The sequence below is a fragment of the Heptranchias perlo genome, chromosome 9, assembly GCF_035084215.1.
Source record: "Heptranchias perlo isolate sHepPer1 chromosome 9, sHepPer1.hap1, whole genome shotgun sequence".
NCBI lineage: Eukaryota > Metazoa > Chordata > Chondrichthyes > Hexanchiformes > Hexanchidae > Heptranchias > Heptranchias perlo.
In genome coordinates this window covers 48,242,691-48,263,406 of record NC_090333.1, presented here as the reverse complement: position 1 = coordinate 48,263,406, position 20,716 = coordinate 48,242,691, and the positions used below count along the sequence as shown (strand labels likewise).

At 40.6% G+C, this 20,716-nt stretch overlaps 1 protein-coding gene across 4 annotated transcripts in view; it reads right to left on the bottom strand.

Moving 5' to 3' along the window:
- Positions 1–20,716, bottom strand: part of LOC137325356 (guanine nucleotide-binding protein G(I)/G(S)/G(O) subunit gamma-12) — a 122,024-nt gene that overhangs the window by 68,662 nt on the left and 32,646 nt on the right. For all 4 annotated transcript variants that reach the window (XM_067990351.1, XM_067990350.1, XM_067990354.1 and 1 more), the window contains one exon: positions 20,300–20,368. The gene's annotated coding sequence lies outside the window, so the exon portion shown is untranslated. The remainder of the gene's footprint in view (positions 1–20,299; positions 20,369–20,716) is intronic.

Below are 20,716 nucleotides of genomic sequence, written 5' to 3'. Positions count from 1 at the left end.
TGAAATTTAAAGCTTAAGCAAGTAACTGAATTCATGATTCCTTGGTGCCTGTACATGCTCACGTTTTAGCAAAATACTAAACATTGGAACACGATACATACTCCAACAAACAGCGTTGTAGATTTAAGGAACTTGCTAGAAATGAATACTTCCTCCTCTTGGCAAACTTATACATCCTTTCCCGACAATGAAATAAGCAACCTCACCCAAGCCTCCCATCACATTTATTACAGGAAATGCATACCACACCATAGTTAATGATTTGTTGTTCCAATTAGCTGGATCAGCAACTATCAGCATAGTTTCCGACATTAAAGGAAACAGATTTCAAACTTCTCCATTTTAGTTTTAACTTCCTTAAAACCAAATCTGAAAGTTTATACAATGGTTTGAAAAAGCTATTAGTGATACATGCCCAAAAAAGAAACCGCTACAAGAAGCTTGGAAAACCTATACCTACTAATTTTTAATGAAGGATTGCATCCGAAATAACCTCAGGTGCTAATGACCCTGCTGTGCATTTCCAACATTTTCTTTATTTCAGGATTTCAGCATATGCTGTTTTTTATGCTAGTGAACCTCCTGTTGCATTGTCACAGGTAGCCTAGGTCCGGCAGTGCAGTTTCTGATGTTCATCATGCATGCTGAATGTGGCAGCAATTTGCCAATTGATGTAATGTGCATATTTAACTGGAGCAATACATCACAGGATTGACATCAGATTTACTGGAGCAACACATCGCAGGATTGACATCAGATAAAAATATTACACACTTACTGATACTGGCAGATACAGGCCTCACAGATATATTTGTAATAATCTTCTTTGTACCACTTTACAAAACTTTAAGATGCAAGTAACTTTGTTCTTCCTTCCCCAAACCTTTTATTCCCAATCATTTACCGTATAAAGATTATTTTTGCTCCACTTTCCATGATGGATTTGCAGTACTTAAGATACAAGAAGTTGATTAATTCTCCCCTTCTCCAGAACCTACACCTTTTTCTGGATGGTTGAACTATTAGGTAAATAACATACTGCATAGAACATTGAAAATAATTATTTTTTTTATTTTTCATGTTTTCTTTTGGTCACTCACTCCCCAAATATTTGTAAAATTTTTACCTGATATGGGTACACTCTGGGTAGTCCAGTTTACATTTTTCTCTTGTGAACTACAACTCCCATAATGCATCTCTCATACAAACATTCAGAATATATCAAGTTATAACTCCAGTCTTTAATGTCGTGTGATATAGGGTTGCTGTGCAATCTAGATATTGTAGTTCCACGGCAGCAGGGTGAAATATGCCCATGATGCATCTTGCTCGCTCATATACACACAAGAAATTGATCCACAGTGGCTAAAAATCAGATGAATTTCCAATTTAAGGCTCAGGCTACAAACAGGACAGGTATGGGAAACTTCTTGCAGGCATTTCAATAATTAAATCATGGGCAGGTTTCGAGATTACTTTCATTTTTTGTCATAAATTGACTGCTTGGTTTTCTGTGTGCATTCTGATTTGTTGAGTCAATTTCACACTTGATTGGCAATTTAACAGATTTGAGGTAATGCACAATTTTATGCCCAATAGATGTGTGAAACCCTGAGGCAGCATACCAAAGGCCATGCTTTCAGCTGTGATGCTACTGAGGTATGGGTTTCTTAATATATTTCCACACTTCTGGTAAACAGCAATGCCCCATCAAAAATTAATTGTAATGGAATGAAAACATGTCACTGTCCAGGTATACAATTAATGTTACTGGTATTTTCACAAAACCTTCTTTAGAAATAAAACAACCCTCTTTAAAAAAAAATTTAAATCAGGATAACCCAGCAAGTTAGCGCTGTAGGATCTTGAACGTGCCACTGCAGTAAAATGAACTATTTTATATACCTTTCAACAGTGTCCGTTAGATCAACTTAGAAGTGGTTTACCCTTTCATTTCACCATACTACATTCTACACTTCAAAAAAGTGCACATACTGCAAAAAAGATAGAATTGAAGCAACATAAATAATACTGGTAAAAAAGAAAATCACGTGCTGGAAATTTGAAATAAAAATAATGATAGAAATGTACATGAAAGCAAAGGATAGGTTAATGTTTCAATTGGCCCACTTCATGAGAAGTGTCCAGCTCTGATGGAGGGAACCACCTGCAATAATAATCTATAGTTCCCTTTCAGATGCTGGTTGACTTGCTCTACATTTTCAGCACTGTTTACTTAAAATTACTATTCAATCTCCTAGGGCTTTGCACATGGGAAGTCAAGACCAATTAAAATTTTTCAGGTCAAGCAGGGTTAAAGGGGAAAATGGAACCAAAGTGGGGAGTGGAGAAGGCGGGGCAGGAAAGAGCAGTAGATAGGAAAGGGAAGAGGGGTGGGGAAATGCAGCCAGCAGGGCATGGGGGCAAGAAGGGGTCAGAGAGAAGGGGGAGCCACAATCTTATTTGTGGGTGGTGGTTCAGGACTGAAACCTTGCTTTTTTTTGGGGGGAGGGGGGTGAAAGAGTGGAAAGGTGATTTACATAGGAAAAGGAGCAGACCATTCAACTTCTTGAGTCTGTTCCATCATTCAATTAGATAGTGACTGAAATCTTGCTCAGTGCGGGGGGAGGGGCGTGGAAGTTGTAGGGCGCTATGTTTTTGTTCATTGCAGGAGGGGAAGAAATGCGGATGCAGGCAGTTATCTCTCTCGGTTTGGGGGGGGGGGGGGGGGGCGGGGGTTGTTCAAATTTTTTTTACTCAGTGAAGGTGTAGAAAGGAGGGGGGGTGGTTCTGTAGGGTTGCAGATTGGTTTTTTTGTTTAAGGTGTTCTGCATTTTTTTTTTAAAAACAGAATTTTTTCTTAAACATATCTTTTCTTTTTGTGAGGCTCCAAAAGGTGGGTTCATTATTTTTGCTTTGGACTGCACTGTTACAGAACTTTGTCAAATAATTTTATGCTCACAGCACAATTGCAATACATTTCACATATTGTGACTATGTGCTGTTTTAATATATAATAAATAGATTATAATAATGGTCTAACTTTGAAGATACAAAGTTTGATATCACAATTTATTTTATTACTATTAACATTTAAAGATGTCAATCTATTAATCACCTGCACAGAAAGCATAGTATGAAAGCAAGTTATTTAAAATTGTTATAAAAATATTATTTTTAAAATCAATGTTAAATCCAAGTAGAGAGTGGGTTTTGCATCCTTTGTACTTCAGGAATATAACTATTGAAATTTACCTCAAACTTCTGCATGACATCTAACAACGTAATTGTGTCAGGACAACTTAATATATATTTTCCAATTAATAATGGAAGATCTTCAGGTATACAGGGGCATTGCTGATCGGAAAAGGGGGCTGAGGTGCATCATGCTGGATTCCCACTCATTCGCTATATTATGCATTTCCAGTGGGGGAATTACTGGATGCTTCATGGTGGTTTCATTTCAATGTTCAAGTGATATTCCAGTGACTGACACAAAATTTTCCAATGCAATAAGAGTGATTTAGCTGCTCATATAAAATGGATATCTAGGGTTGCTAGTGACTTGGGTGTTTAAAGAGCTCAATATTAAGGTTTTTTGAATACATTTCATGCCATTTCTGTACATTGTTTCTTGTACTTTTTAAAAAATTTTGCTGTTGTGATGTAGCTTTTCAGCAGCAGTTGTTGTGGTGCAGTTTCCCCCCCACCCCTCAAAAACTTCAATAATCCAACAAAAGGTTTCCTCAAAGACATCCTTCAATATATTTGCTTTTAGGAGGAAAAGGAGGACCAGAGGTATGCAGGTCAGGCTAGATTACAGCCACTACGCATCCACTCACAGGTACTTCCACATTTGAATCTACAGGCAGAGGTGCATATACCTCCATTTGTCAGAGATGCAGTGTGTAGAGACTTTGATTTACAAAGGATGCCATGGCAATTACACTGCATGGTTCAAGCAGATCTGTAGCCGAACTCCACTGCTAGGGCTAACAAGGTCACTGCCACCATTAACTTATATGCTTCGGGACCACTGCAGTCTTCCACTGTGAACATTAGAAACATAAGGCAGTCCATTGTAGTACAAAGCCCTGTTGGCGTGAGCAAGTACGTTCATCTACTTCCCCTAAGACAACCGGCAGCAACATGAGAAGGCTGTGCAATTTTATAATGTAACAGGATACCTGAAAGTCCTGGAAGATGTAGATTTCACCAATGTATTCCAATTCTCAGTGTTCAGCTTGTTTGCAATGGTCAGCACCAGATTATGCATTTCAATGCTCACTTCCCAGGTATTTTCATTATAAGGCAGTCCACTGTCCCACCAATATTTGACAGACAAAAGCAAGTATCAGGGTGGTTCCTGGATGATCAAGGTTATCCTCTGGTGCCATGACACATAACACCCGTGTAGTATCCCAGGCCACCATGTGAGCATACACGTAATGAGGTACTGGCATCCACCAGTGTAATTAGAGAGAACATGTTGAAGCAACACTTCAGGTGACTGAACAGGTCTGGGGATGTCCTGCAACAAAGCCTGGCGAAGGTTTCAAGGATTGTTGTGCTGGATGCTGCACAACCTCACCTTACAAGGCCCCAGTGGAGGAGGCCCCCACTTGCATCAAAGGGGCCACAAAGAGGAATAGGAGGAGCCTGAAGATGCAAAGGAGCATACAATGCTGGTTGTGAGAACCATTCGACAAGCTCCGAGGACAACTCTTAACTTGCAATGGTCGACACGGCATTAACAGTTCTGTCCATTCCATTTCTCTCCACCAATATATCTTTACCTAAAATGTCTTAAACCTTCCAAACAACTCACAATATCACCTTCATGGCACCTGATGAAACATGCTGGCAAATCTTTGCAAGAACATTCACTGCATACATTTTCTGTGTAACCAATTTTTTCATGTCAAATCACGTTGTGTGAGTGCCTAATGTTTGCTTCCACAGTGCTTTCCCTTGGTGACAGTATGTGATATGTACCTAACCCTTTCCTTATCTCTCTTCCTCAATGGCAGAAGTACATGACATAGCTAGCTACTGTGTGGATTAAGGGGACCATTTCTTCGTGGGAGCTGAGTTCAGAGATGGACTTGCTCCAGGCTGCACTACTTCTGCTATTGTATGGGCAGCTTTGCCCTGTATACATTCCACTAGATATGCAAGCACCGCTGGGCACTGGTGAGGGGGTCCAGTGTGTTGGAATCCTGAGAGAGAACACCACCATCCAGACCCATTCCAGCCATGCCACTGCTGCTGGGCTCTGCCTCACCATGACCACTGAAGGGCAATGGCAGCAGTCTTAATGGCACCAATAGGATCAGTGAAGCTCTACCCCATGGTTCTCTCCAACTAATCTCAAAGTCTATCAAAACTGGAAGACTATAGGCTGTTCTATTTTGGGATTCTAGACTGCCAATGAATGCAATAATTTGAGCATTCATGTGAGAAGCTCCAACTGCCCTTGGGGTTCTGGCATTGGGGCTCCATTGCAGATAATCCTGGAGTTGCCACATGGTGGACTATGGTGCTGCAAGACCTTCATGCAAGTCTGCACACATGGCTAGTAGACTCCTCTACAGCACACTGTTTAGCACAGGACCCAGTGACCACATCACGTCTTCATACTCAGAAAGCAGGTTCGCATCATCAGCTCAGTCAAGGCAGGACACAAGCTGGCCTTCCGGACAGAAGTCCTCATCTGCCACCACAGTTGCTTTTGCTCACTTGTCATCCAGTACACTCCTTTCTGTCTCAGTGTCTAAATCCCCTGGCTTGGATTTATCTCAGCAGATTGTTTAGAGGGATAGAATGACGGCATTTCTGTAAAATCTACTATGGCACACGAAGAGGAAGACCAGTTACAATGGTGACCTCAGAGAAGCTTTCACCTAAAGCTTATAGTAGAAAGAGTGACATTACAGAGGGCTTCATAGTATGCTTTGCTGCCAGCAAGTGAATAGGCTAACTGGGCTGTTCCTCTTGGGGGCCTATAGCACTCACTGTCGAAGAAATGTCCCCCCCTCCAGCTCATTTCCTCAAGCAAAATTTCTACGCCGTTGGAGAAACAGGGTGCTATCGGACCTCCTGCACTCCTTATAACCTTTTTGGTTATAAGCTTGCTGCCTTCCTGCAACAGCATGTGATTTCCTGCCCACCAACAGCAAACTTCCAATCACTGGTGTTTTACACACCTGAAGCTTGCCAACAGTGTTACAAGCAAAGCTGACCACAGGAATACAAATGGGGTAAGCACATGACAGGTTGGTTGGGTGCAGTTCTACACCACCTCATTTCTGGTCACACTCATTGTAAAATCAACTAATTTTAATCTAAGACAGACAGTGTTGAGGTCCTGGCACCTGGCCAGTTGCTGGAAGCTGTGCTGAAAATGTCTGGAATTACAGAACCATTTTATAGAGCAAGAGATACTGGAACTTGTTAGCCTTGTAATTTGCTAATGACAGTTCCTCAGGCACTTTCTTGGAAGATTGCTTCCATCGATCAAAGAAGCCCATCCCAAACATGGATGAAATTTGTTGGTTATTACATTATGTTAAGTTTAATGTCACAAAGTTTTCATTGTGCTGTGCACAGACTATAAACAGACACAATAATGTCATACACATATTAAGCACAACCCCACATCAGCCTCGGCTTTCTTTTCCAATTCCAAACAGCTGATTGATCATGATCAGATTGGTTGATCAGTCATTCCTGCCTGCTTTAATTTTAGCCCTCAACCTGAAAGCTTCTCCATCCCTCTCCTCTCCCAGCTTATTTTTAAAAACAAGAAAATTAAAAATCTAGAATGCAGACTTCATGTTAACATTTAAATTTTCAGCATTTACTTGGGGGGGAGGGGGCAGCTGACAAAATTACAAAGATCAGCTAGGCTAAAATGGTGTACCTTTGAACCTCTTCAGCAATTTTGACCATGATCACCTACAAAAATATGAAATTACACCATTGTCTGGTGTTAGAAATGCACTCAGGTGGAAAATGCTACTGCAGTTTTCTGTGTAGGATTAAAATTCACAAGCATTGGTGTGCCCAGTAAGCAAACAATCTAGTGTAGCAGCACCGACTAGTGGTCACCAGACTGTACAACTCTTCACCATAAACCAAACTCCTTTGTGTTGTAAAAGATGGTTTAAAAGTAATTTCACTTTTTAAATTAAAAAAAAGACACTCAAAAATAGTGTGGAAAAAACTTGCTTTGCCCCCAAGTCTTCCACATAAATTTCTTTTGTGCCATTCCACAACGGAATGGTTTAAAGATTATTAAAGAGTGTATGCAATGCACTGGGTTTTCAAATGGATGTTTCTATAAGTTTTGCACATTTTAGAATGTAAGATTTTATTTTAAGCCAATAAAGATGAATTTTTAGAAAGTGCCTACTCCTACTAAAAAAGATTTCATTGAAATCTTCCAGCTCAAGATGTTGCCAGCGACTTTCCTGCCTACTTGTGGGAAAGTTGAGAAAACAACCTGTCGAATTACAAATATTAAAAACAAACATTTTATACAACTGAGCTCCCTCAGATTGAGGAAAAAAATACTGCTGTAACATACTTTTCCAAAAAAACAACAGATTATAATTGAATTGCAGCAATGAACACTTAGTCTTACATTACATTGCAACTGATGGTAATAGCTTGATTAAAATAGTCTACTGTATTCCAACACCTTTTATTATAATTTACAAGCTGCAGTACTTCATAATGAAGGTGTGAAATGCAGTAGCAAACATTTATATGGCTATAACAATTGTAGAAAGGAAATTTCCCTCAAAAAAAGGTGCAAATTCATCTCAGATTCTTGATTTCTTTTTCATTTGGTCATATGATTATGATGTAATTCCTATTTTCTGTAAAGTCATAAGAGAATGTGCAACCTCTGTGGGCTAAACAGTGTCACTGCACCCATCAACCAGGGTTTCACTGCTTGAGAAGCATTTTCATCCACTGCTATATTTCTTTAATGCAGCACATAGTCTGAGTAATCTTATTTTGAATCAGAATTTAGTTTTTCAATCGTAAAGTGCGAGGAGCTCATGGACTTCTTTGTCACTAAGATTGAGACAATCCATTCAGCTGCCTCTGCTGCTTCCCTCCCTTCCCCTAGCCTACTAAGTCAAACTTCCCGTAAGGTTCTCCTCTGCCCTAGCCCTGAACTCGCATCTTTCCCGAGTTTCTCTCCCTTCTCCTCTCGTGCCCTCTCCGAGCTCATCTTGACCATGAGACTCATCACCTGCTCCCGTCAACCCTAATCCCACCAAACTGCTGATCACCCAAATTCCTTTCCTGGCCCCCCCGTTAGCTGATATTGTTTACGGTTCCCTCTCCTCAGGTACTGTCCCCCTCCCCCTCAAATCTGTAGTCATCAAACCCCCTCCTAAAAAAAAAACAACTTTGACCCCTCTATCCTTGCAAAATACAACCCCATCTCCAGCCTCTCTTTCCTCTCCGAAGTCCTTGAATGTATCGTTGCCTCCCAAATCTATGCCCACATTTCCCGCAACTCCATGTTTGAATCCCTCCAATCAGGTTTCTGCCCCTGCCAGAGAAATGAAACAGCCCTTATCAAAGTCACAAATGACATCCTATGTGACTGTGACCAGGTAAACTATCCCTCCTCATCCTTCTCGACCAGTCTGCAGCCCTTGACACGGTTGACCACACCATCCTCCAACGCCTCTGTGTCATCCGGCTGGGTGGTACTGCGCTCGCCTGGTTCTATTCTTATCTATCCAGTCGTAGCCAGAAATTCACCTGCAATGGCTTCTCTTCCTGCTCAGTCTCCTCTGGAGTCCCCCAAGGATCCTTGGCCCCCTCCTATTTCTCATCTACATGCTGCCCCTCAGCGACATCATCCGAAAACACATCACATTCCACATGTACGCAGACAACACCCAGCTCTACCCCACCACCACCTCTCAATCCCTCCACTATCTCTCATTTGTCACACTGCTTGTCCGACATCCAGTACTGGATGAGCAAAAATCTCCTCTAACTAAACATTGTCTTTGGTCCCCGCCACAAACTCCATTCCCTAGCCACTGACTGAGGCTGAACCAGACCGTTCGCAGCCTTGGCATCCTATTTGACCGAGATGAGCTTTGAACTACGTATCCACCAAGACCGCCTACTTCCAACTCCACATCGCCTGTCTCCACCCCTTTCTCAGCTCATCTGCTGCTTCAACCCTCAGCCATACCTTTGTTACCTTTAGATTCGACTATTCCAATGCTGTCTGGGCTGGCCTCCCATCTTCCACCCTCCATTAACTTGAGCTCATCCAAAACTCAGCTGCACGTATCCTAACTCGCACCAAGTCCCGTTCGCCCATCATCCCTGTGCTCGCTGACCTACATTGGCTCCCGGTCTGGGAACGCCTCAATTTTAAAATTCTCATCCTTGTTTTCACATCCCTTCATGGCCTCATCCCTCTCTCTCTCTGTAACCTCCTCCAGCCCTACAACCCTCCTAGATCTCTGCACTCCTCCAATCCTTACCTCTTGCGCATCCCCGATTTTAATCGCTCCACCATTGGCGGCCGTGCCTTCAGCTGCCTAGGCCCTAAGTTCTGGAGTTCCCTCCCTAAACCTTTCCGTCTCTCTCTCCCCTCCTTTAAGACGTTCCTTAAAACCTACCCCTTTGACCAAACTTTTGGTCACCTGTCATAATACCTCCTTTCTGTGGCTCAATGTCAAATTTTGTTTGATAACGCTCGTGAAGCACCTTGGGACGTTTTACTACATTAAAGGCTTAAATTGTTGTGTTGATGTAAAATAGTTGCTGAGTGCAGGACATAATCGGCACAAGTGGCAGCAGTACAATAGAGGATCAGAATGACCAATGTGATGAGCACAACTTATTACACATTAAATTGAGTGTGTGTGTATATAATATACATACACACATACATATAAATAAATAATACATACACACACTTTTAAAAAAGACATTTATATGCAATTTTTTTTGTGAAGTTAACTATGAAAGGAATACTTCACAAAATTAGATTAACATTATTGTTACATTTTGGGATTTCTGTCTATGCTGCTAAAGGGGGACCTTGGTATACTGTTGAGCTATACTGGAACATAGGAACATTAGAACAGGAGTAGGCCATTTAGCCCCACGAGCCCATTCCGCCATTCAATGAGATCATGGCTGATCTGTGTCCTAACTCCATAGACCAGTCTTAACCAAAGGTATTAAGGGATATGGGGCTACCAAAAATCTATCAATCTCAGATTTAAAATTAACAATCGAGATAGCATCAACTGCTGTTTGAGGAAGAAAGCTCCAAACTTCTACCACCCTTTGTGTGTAGAAGTGTTTCCTAACTTCACTCCTGAAAGTCGTGGCTCTAATTTTTAGGCTATGTCCCCTAGTCCTAGACACCCCAACCAGTAGAAAGAGTTTCTCTCTACCTACCCTATCAGTTCCCCTTGATATCTTGAAAACTTCGATCAAATCACCCCAGAATCTTCTAAATTCCAGGGAATACATCCCTAGTTTGTGTAATCTCTCCTCGTAATTTAACCCTTGGAGTCCACATCTAGTAAGTCTACGCTGCACTCCCTCCAAGGCCAATATATCCTTCCTAAGGTGCGGTGCCCAGAACTGAACACAGTATTCCAGGTGTGGTCTAATGGCTGTAGCATAACTTCTATCCCCCTTGTATTCTAGTCCTCTAGATATAAAGGCCAGCATTCCATTAGCCTTTTTGATTATTTTCTGTACCTGTCCCTGACATTTTAATGATCTATTAACATGGACCTCCACTGTTTCGAGCTTTTCACCATTTAGAAAGTACTTTGAGTTATCCTTTTTAGGTCCAAAGTGGATGACCTCACACTTGCCTACATTGAAATCCATTTGCCACAGTTTTGCCCATTTCACTTAATCTATTAATATCTCTAATTTTATGTTTCCAACCACACTGCTTATAATGCTGCCTATATTTGTGTCATCGGCAAAATTAGATATGCGGCTCTCTATCCTGTCATCTAAGTAGTTAATAAATACAGTGAATAGTTGAGGCCCCAACACGGATCCCTGAGGGACATCACTAGTCACATCTTGCAAATTTGAGTACCTGCACATTATCCCTTCTCTCCGTCTCCTTCCGCTCAGCCAATTTCCCAACCAGTTCAGTAATTTGCCCTCAATTCCATGAGCTTCAACTTTAGCTAACAGTCTCTTGTGGGGGACTTTACTGAATGCCTTCTGGAAGTCCATATTACATAACATCTATAGACATTCCCCTGTCCACTACTTTAGTCACCTCTTCAGAAAAAAAATCAATCAGGCATGACCTGCCCTTTACAAATCCATACTGACTCTCTCTGATCAGCTGAAAATTTAAGGTGTTCAGTCACTCTATCCTTAATTATAGACTAGTAATTTCCCCGACAACAGATGTTAGGCTAACTGTTCTATAATTCCCTGGTTTCTCTCTCTCACCTTTCTTAAATAGTGGAGTGACGTGTGCAATTTTCCAATCTAAAGAATGGTTCCTGAATCGAGAAAACTTTGGAAGATTATAGTTAGGGCATCTGCAATATTTTCACCTACTTCCTTTAAAACCCTGGAATGTAAACCATCTGGTCCTGGGGACTTGTCACTCCTTAATGCCATTATTTTCTTCATTACTGCTTACTTGCTTGTGTTAATTAAGGTGGGTTCCCGCCCTGATTCAAAATTAGTTTCCTTGGTTTTCCACTTCCTCTACTGTAAATACTGACGCAAAGTAATTACTTAGCATGTCCGCCATTTCCTTATTTTCATTTACTATATCACCATTATCAGTTTTCAAAGGGGCCCACATTGCTCTTGACCACCCTCTTTTTCCTAATATAATTGTAAAAATTGTGTGTGTTAATTTTGATATCCTTTGCAAGTTTCTTTTCATACTCCCTTTTTGTAGCTCTTACTATCTGTTTTGTCACCCTTTGCTGTTCTTTGTATCTCTCCCAGTCGCCAGGACCTGCACTTTTTTTTTGCATTTTTGTATACCTTTTCTTTTCTGTTTTATGTTGTCCCTTACCTCTTTTGTCGTCCATGGCTTTTTTTTTGGCAAGTAGGGATATAAACTGCTTCTGCATCACGTTAAATTCTTTTTTGAACACCTCCCACTGATCTTCTGTCATTTTACCCATTAACAGATTTGCCCAGTTTACAGTGGATAGTGTCTGTCTCATCCCGTTGAAGTTGGCCTTACCTAAATTTAGAACCTTAGTAGTTGATACGGGTTTCTCCCTTTCAAATACATATTATGATTGCTATTAGATAAATGTTCATGCACCATTAGGCTGTTAACTAAATCTGTCTCATTACTCATTATTAAATCTAATATGGCCTGCCCCCCTTGTTAGCTCTGGGACATTGTTGCAGAAAGCTGTCCTGAACACACTCAAGTAATTCAACACCTTTCTGACATGAGCTCATCTGCTTATCCCAATCTACATGAAAGTTAAAATCCCCCATTAAAACCACTCTGCCTTTGCTACATGCTTGTCTAATCTCTGCATTTATACATTCTGCCGCTTCATAGTGCTACCAGGGTGCCTATACACAACTCCCACTAGTTTTAAATCTTTTCTATTTCTTAATTTTACCCATAAAGACTCCGCTGCCTGCTTACCTCTCATCATTGAAGTAATTTTATCTTTAATCACTAAGGCTACTCCTACACCTCTACCAGTTTCCCAATCCTTCCTGTAGACTTTATAACCAGGTTATAATCAGGCAGCCATGCGTGGGAAAAAAGTTTGGTAGTCCAATCAAAACTATCAGTATCTTTAACGCACATACATTTTTCTTTATGATCAATAGCAAGACTAGCCATTTACAGACCAAAGCATAACTTCCTGTTTGTATGTGGGTTCCCCACCTGTCCAGGATTGTATTAGACGAAGAAGAAAGAGACAGCCTTAAGCTGAATTCTGGGAGTTGCACTCCATGAGTGTGATGTGCACAGAGTGTACATTGGTACATTCTGGGAGTCTGCTGCTTGGTTGAGCCTCTGTCAGGGATCTAGGGAATGCAGCAGAACTGAAGCCTCAAGCTCCAAAGACCAGGGTATCCCTGTGTAAAGAAATAGTGTTGGAGGAATTTCTAACATACAATGGCTAATTTTATGGGTCCAGTAATTTGTTTCCCCCAGAATACTATTTTTTTTTTAAAAAAGGATTTAACTTATATTCTTCATACAGCCATATACCTAAGAAAGGGAGAAATAAAAATGGCAACTTGAACTACTGAAAAGAATAAATGTAGCGATGTTATTGTTGAAACTGTAGGCTTTCATAAGGTTGCTTTTGTGTGATTTCTGGAAGACCTTTTTTTTTTATTATTCGTTCATGGGATGTGGGCGTCACTGGCGAGGCCAGCATTTATTGCCCATCCCTAATTGCACTTGAGAAGGTGGTGGTGAGCCGCCTTCTTGAACCACTGCAGTCCGTGTGGTGAAGGTTCTCCCACAGTGGTGTTAGGAAGGGAGTTCCAGGATTTTGACCCAGCGACGATGAAGGAACGGCAATATATTTCCAAGTTAGAATGGTGTGTGACTTGGAGGGGAACGTGCAGGTGGTGTTGTTCCCATGTGCCTGCTGCCCATGTCCTTCCAGAGGTCGCGGGTTTGGAAGGTGCTGTTGAAGAAGCCGTGGCGAGTTGCTACAGTGCATCCTGTGGATGGTACACACTGCAGCCACAGTGCACCGGTGGTGGAGGGAGTGAATGTTTAGGGTGGTGGATGGGGTGCCAATCAAGCGGGCTGCTTTGTCCTGGATGGTGTCGAGCTTCTTGAGTGCTGTTGGAGCTGCACTCATCCAGGCAAGTGGAGAGTATTCCATCACACTCCTGACTTGTGCCTTGTAGATGGTGGAAAGGCTTTGGGGAGTCAGAAGGTGAGTCACTCGCCGCAGAATACCCAGCCTCTGACCTGCTCTTGTAGCCACAGTATTTATGTGGCTGGTCCAGTTAAGTTTCTGATCAATGGTGACCCCCAGGATGTAGATGGTGGGGGATTTGGCGATGGTAATGCCGTTGAATGTCAAGGGAGGTGGTGAGACTCTTGGAGATGGTCATTGTCTGGCGCGAATGTTACTTGCCACTTATCAGCCCAAGCCTGGATGTTGTCCAGGTCTTGCTGCATGCGGGCACGAACTGCTTCATTATCTGAGGGGTTGTGAATGGAACTGAAAACTGTGCAATCATCAGCGACCATCCCCATTTCTGACCTTATGATGGAGGGAAGGTCATTGATGAAGCAGCTGAAGATGGTTGGACCTGGGACACTGCCCTGAGGAACTCCTGCAACAATGTCCTGGGACTGAGATGATTGTCCTCCAACAACCACTACAATTTTCCTTTGTACTAGGTATGATTCCAGCCACTGGAGAGTTTTCCCCCTGATACCCATTGACTTCAATTTTATTAGGGCTCCTTGGTGCCACACTTGGTCAAATGCTGCCTTGATATCAAGGGCAGTCACTCTCACCTCACCTCTGGAATTCAGCTCTGACCTATATTCAACAAATCTGTATGCTTAAGTGCTTATTTAGCCAATGAGAAAGGTATGGCACATGATTTTTTCTTGTATTAGTTTTAATGTGTGCAACGCTATATGGAAGCCTTCAATTATGATGCAGATTTTTGCGACATTAATTTGAAGTTAATGGAGCAGAATAATTGACATCTATTTGAAGCATATTAGCAAAACTTTCAAAGCCTAATTTGACCCAGAATACATACTGCAAATTATACATACTTTTTGAACTTTATATGATCAATGGCATCTAATCCACAAAATAAATTCACTTGGGCTCTCAATTATTTGCAGCTAACTTCTGCAATTAATGAGTGTTAACAAAAATCTTTAAAAAAAAAATTAATGCCCATTAATCGCAAAAGTTACATGGCGAGTACCTAGGTAGGAATACATTTTTGTCTACCAACAGCCCAAAGCTTTAGTTTGCTGAACTGTGACTTCCTCTTCTGCTTGTGACACTATCAAATAAACACACGCTCTTTTCTTCGCTTGGAGCGAACCATCTTGGCGCCACCTGTCCAATTCTTTGCTATTTATTACGCACAAAAGACAATATGTAGGAAGCCCGCACAGGAAAATTGCTTGTTGCATAAAATTGGAACCTAGACCCGGGACAGGTATAGTTTGCAGGACTTTAATACATTGTTTATGCAACGAACATATTCCCAGAATGACTCAAGCCCACGGTGCATGGGTTATACAGCTTCTGAATGTAAAGATTGAGGTTTAATTAAATGATTTTATTTTAAAAACTTGCTGACGTGATGTAACCTATAGCAAGCAGCAAGGGATAAGATGCCTTTTTCACAGTGGCTCAGTTCAGTGTGTCAGGCTGAGGCAGTGTTAGAATTTAGCAGGTTTTTAATTTTTAATTAAAAGGAGACTTTTTTTTCCCCAGTCATTTCTTCATATATTAACAGTTTGTAGTAATACTGCATAAATTTAAAGGGGTTCTGTTCAAACTTTTAAAAATGTGTCTAATAAATTTGGAAGCGATAGATGCAGTAATTGTATCAATTAAATGTGATTAAAATTAACTGAGGAAAAAAATTAATCTCACAATTAAAAATTTTAACATCACTTGACCGCCCTAATTTTTACATCTTCATTTGAGTTTGTGTGGGGAAATTGGATCATAACAGTTTCAATTTCAAAATATTGTTGACTGAATGAGGTAATGTGTACAGAAATATTAGTTGATAACTACTCTGATTCAAACAGAACTTGAAACAAGTTTACTAAAGAAAACACAATTACTTTAATTTGGATTAAATGCATGTGCTGGAACCCTGAGACACAACAGCAATATGTGCACCCATTTCTATCTGGCCACCTCTCTGCAGGAAAGCAGACCTGGTAAGAGATCAGTGAAGTCCTGAAAGATACTTTACCGTACCTCAGCAACTATCACTTGCAGGCTGAAAGATTATTCTCTCCAATGTGGCCCCCCAAGGCCTCAATGGAAGCAGTCTGAGCGTCCAAGGAAGCATAGACTGCCATAGGTCCTCTGTCATGGAGGCTTCTGTTCCAGATAGCTTTTGAAAACGTCATATGCTCCAAGGTGGGTTGCATGCTGCGAATCTATCCACCATGATACCACACATACAGATGCTGGACCCCTCCACTTGATTTGTTATCTGCAGCACAATGACTGACACGTTTTCTGGTGCTTGGACATACATTTGAATGCTGTACAAATGTCCTCCTTTTAAAAGCAACACCCAAGAGATCTGGTTCCCCAGAGTCTCAGCCAAGCAGTAACAACTCATGTTTCAACCCCAGTTGCTCCTGTTCGTTCATGCTCTGTACATCACCCAGTGCACTGCCCTCTGGCTCAGTTTCTAATTCCTGTGGGACAGAAGTCTCTGAGCTGGTGCTCGAGAGGGATAGATTGAGTGGTGGTGTGTGCTAAATGCAGTTGGGTGAAGTTGTTCTTCTTCTACATCCACAGGATTAAGAGAGCTTAGAATGGGTTTCTGTGGAGCAGAGTTCAAATGTAATTTTCAGTAGGAGTGATATGGGCTTTCATGATATGGTTAGCTGACAGGTAACGCGGGGTACAGTAGGATGAGGAGAGATGCGAATGTCATAAACCTGCACCGCTAGCCGCCCTCCTACTTCTCCATCACCAACATTCTATTTGGCCTCCCTCCCCAAGATTTGTACAGCTTCCTTCTCTTAGGGAATGAGAGGGTAGAGAATTCGGGTCCACCACGTTGCTGTTCTCTTTCTGCTATCATGGGCTGTCTTCTGCATAAAAGAATGCAGAAGTGAGAATTGCTTTTGGTTAATACGAAATATAGTGAAATCTAGCTTTCACTAAGCAGTCTTGTAAGGAGTGTAATTGCAGGTGCATGCATCAAGCAATTAAGATTCCACGTGAGGCTTTTAGTGCGGTTAATTGCATGTACGTCTGTGAGTGATGGAACAGGTGAAGGATGAGGATATAAAGGGCATGGTGCTGCCTACTGGGCATTTAAAATATTTGAATTGCTTGTTGTCAAACAATGTGAGGGAGGAAGTTACTGTGAGTGGCCAACATGCTCAGTACAGTGCATTATTAAAATGTGCAGCTGGCTCCTCTTACCTTGCCTAACCTGGTAAGGTCATTGAACTTTTTCCAGCATGGAGCTGTTATGTGTGAGTGATTGAAGTGTCAATGACTATCTTGGCCACTTCCTGCCACTGATGCAGTGCTGCTCTCCTTGCGAGCCTGTATTGCTCCATGCCAAACAGTGCCTCCCTCCTCTGCCCGACTTCATGCAGAAACACGTTAACACTTTCATCAGTGAACCTGGGTCCTCCGTACCTTCCTGCAGATCTCTAAAACATTATTTAAATTGTGTGTATGCAAAACATTCTTTAATGTAGAGTCCTGTTCAAGCTACTGCAAGGCTTTAAATCCTACCCCTCAAAATAGTGAGCTCCCAATGACTGGCGTCCCTAACACAGAAACTTGGGCTCTTTTCATTAGAACATAAGTGGTTAACAAGAGATCCATCAGAGGGGTTTGAACTTAAGAGTTTTGATCAGGTATACAGGGAAAAACTATTTCTACTACTCAGTGAGTAACTAGAAGGCATAAATTTAGATCATTCCAAAACAATGAAGGGAGAGGTTCAGAGAATTTTTTATGCAAAGGATTGTTAAGACTTGGAATCAGCTACCAGAAACAGTAGTGGAAGCAGATTCCGTAACAGCTGTTAAAAGAGGAGTGGATAAATATTTGAAAAATATAGCAAAAAGGACTAAGCTGATAGTTCTCAAACAGCTGGCACAGGTGCGATGGGAAAATGGCTTCCTTCTATGCTGTAAAATTCCATGATTATATAATGCTGGGAGCTCCAATATTTTTCTGCTTGGGATTTTGCCCAAGACACTCCACAAAATCTGGCAATTATCGTAGTCAGTTTTTTGTTTCCATTCACTTGAAATAAACTATACCTGGGATAGTCAGTTGAGGAATAAAAATAATACAAATCATACATAAATTTAACTTTTTAATTTAATGACATACCAGATACTTGAGAAAAGCTCCCAAGCATGATTTTTGAGAACTATCCTACAGCATTTCTTTAACCTGAATATATCACGGTATTGTTAGGTTTTGCATGGCTAAACAGACCTAATCTTGTATGACTGAGCAGAAATATTCCAAGCTGGTCAAATTTGAAGATTACTTTTGCAATACTAAAATACAATATGTAACTTTACAATGGAATATTATTTTTATAGCTATGTATCACATTATGGGAGGTTGAACACTTTAACAAGATCTTCTATTAAGAGAGCTCAGCATTTGTTTACACAAAGACAGTGAAGTGCATCTTACCGTTGAGAAAAGTGATATTTATCTGGTGATGCACTTCCTTAGAGAGTGAGCATTGAATAGATATTATGCTAACCGATTACCAGAAGCACACATTGAAATAACTTACTGAGAAATGAAAAGTATTTTCTCATCTCCAGAATTCTTGACTAAAGTTCTACCTACATAAGGATTTTCACTGGAAGCAATTTTTTTTATTATTAGCCCTTAATGAAGCCAATGAAAGAAATCGAGCAAAGGATCAATCTGTCCTGTATTTCATATTATAAACACAAAGCTTTACAGTATATTTTCTGTTCCCAGTTAAAAAAATGTTTTATACAGAGGAGTAATTCAACAGTTATCCACCAGGGAGAGGTAGCAATCAGTGCACACAATGCAACTCTATTCTGGTCTTTCCTTACAAGACTGCAGTGTTCAGTAGATAATATTTTTAAGATGACAAATATTTTCTGAAGAACACCTTTGATTTTAGCATGAGGCACATGCATTCCTGACCGTGATCAGTGATGTACTGCTACAGTATGCATAGCATTTTTTTAAAAATAAATGTTTATAAAATACATTTAAGTTCTAAACTAGGATTTTATCAGCTTTATTGACCAACGTTAAAATCTTACCAAGTGAACTAGTCACATTGATCGGTTCCATAAAATGCAGGGCTTCTTGGTCTTAGGATATCTAACAGTAAGCATGGGTTTGAAACTCAAACAAAAATGACTTACATCACAATGAAAAAAGGCCAAATTATATATGCCGAATCAATGCCGGTTTGTTCAATTCAGACGCCCAGCAATTAAAAAATTGAAAGCAAATTCAAATTCTCCATTACATTGTCATCCCCCACCTGATTTCTGTTTTTATTTGCAGCACAAGAAAAGTAATTCCCTTGCACATATATCAGATATTATACTCACATACAAGTACACCATGCATGTATAGACAAGACAGCCAGAAGACACAGCTGTATAAATACACATTTGTAAATTCATATACTAAACACAGACTGCAGCACCAGATTTCAGTATAAACAAGACATCACTTTTGATACTTCAAAGGAAGACTGTCAAATCAAAAGTTCAGTTATCTACGCATATCTACAGGAGACAGAATTGCCTTACAAAACCAATATTTGGATTTGGCACGAGATCATGAATTCTGCAGTTGTGCTGCTGAACGACTGAAATCAATGCTATAAAATCCATACATGCAAATGCAAGGACACATGCCTGCCTGACCAATTTGGTCAATGCAAAAGAGCACACTTGTACAGCAACTGGATAAAAGGTCAGAAAAGTTCTTCAACTGAAAATAGAATAGCTGCCTAGATTGTGTAGTTTGATGAGCAATCAACATCACAACATCCATAAGTCAAATCCCTTATCAGCATGTTCTGCAGCAGATACCTTAGTGTGGATTCATTAGTGAAAGGTACTCCACTTCATTCACAGTGAAGACAACCCAATAGCTCAAGAGTGATCACAGAATGTTCCTAGGGTTTAATTTAGACACAGCTTACCATCCAATGCAATTTTACTGCAAGGCAGCATACCACAAAATCTCAACAGGAAGGTTAAATTTGGAAATTTTTGGCAAGCCAGAATGGTTGCAGAGATTCCAGAAGAGCTTTTTAAACTTAGAACCAGTGCTTCTATTACTACTTTAACTGGAGTTGAGCCAGAGTTAAAGATAGGACTATATTCAGATAGGTCTTCTGATATGCACCTTTGAACTAAATCTATATCAAGCAGCTCCAATAACAACAAATTCTCCTGGAATCTAATGAGAAAACACAGAAGGTACAGCATGTGAGCTAAGTTACGTACACTTAAATAATTCCACTTGTAATGGTTAGTATGTAAAGGGGAAAAAGTAAAATAAAAATCACTCACCTGCAGCAGGCAGTCTTAAAGGGAACTGACTAAAAGCTTGTTTCTATTCTATGAGTGTGCCTCAGAAGTCTGAAAAAATGTAAATTACAAGAAAAGTAGAGTTAAAACTATTACTGAGGTCATCATAAAAAAATGCATAGATTGCTACCATTTAGGCTTCCTCCCCCCACATGTGTTTGCATAAATGACTGGACAATAGTTTCCAAAAACCCAGTCTGAGGTCTCCCATGAAATGAAATCTTCATTCACTACTGTATTTAAGTTAGTTAGTGTAGCCCAGGGTGAACGATTAACCCAAGTCATAGCGCATTGCTTACTGGTATAGGATGTACACTATAACTCCTATTAATCTGGACAATTAAGAATATCGCACCATTAAACTACTTCAGGCTAAGCTACTGTACCAGATTTATTTAC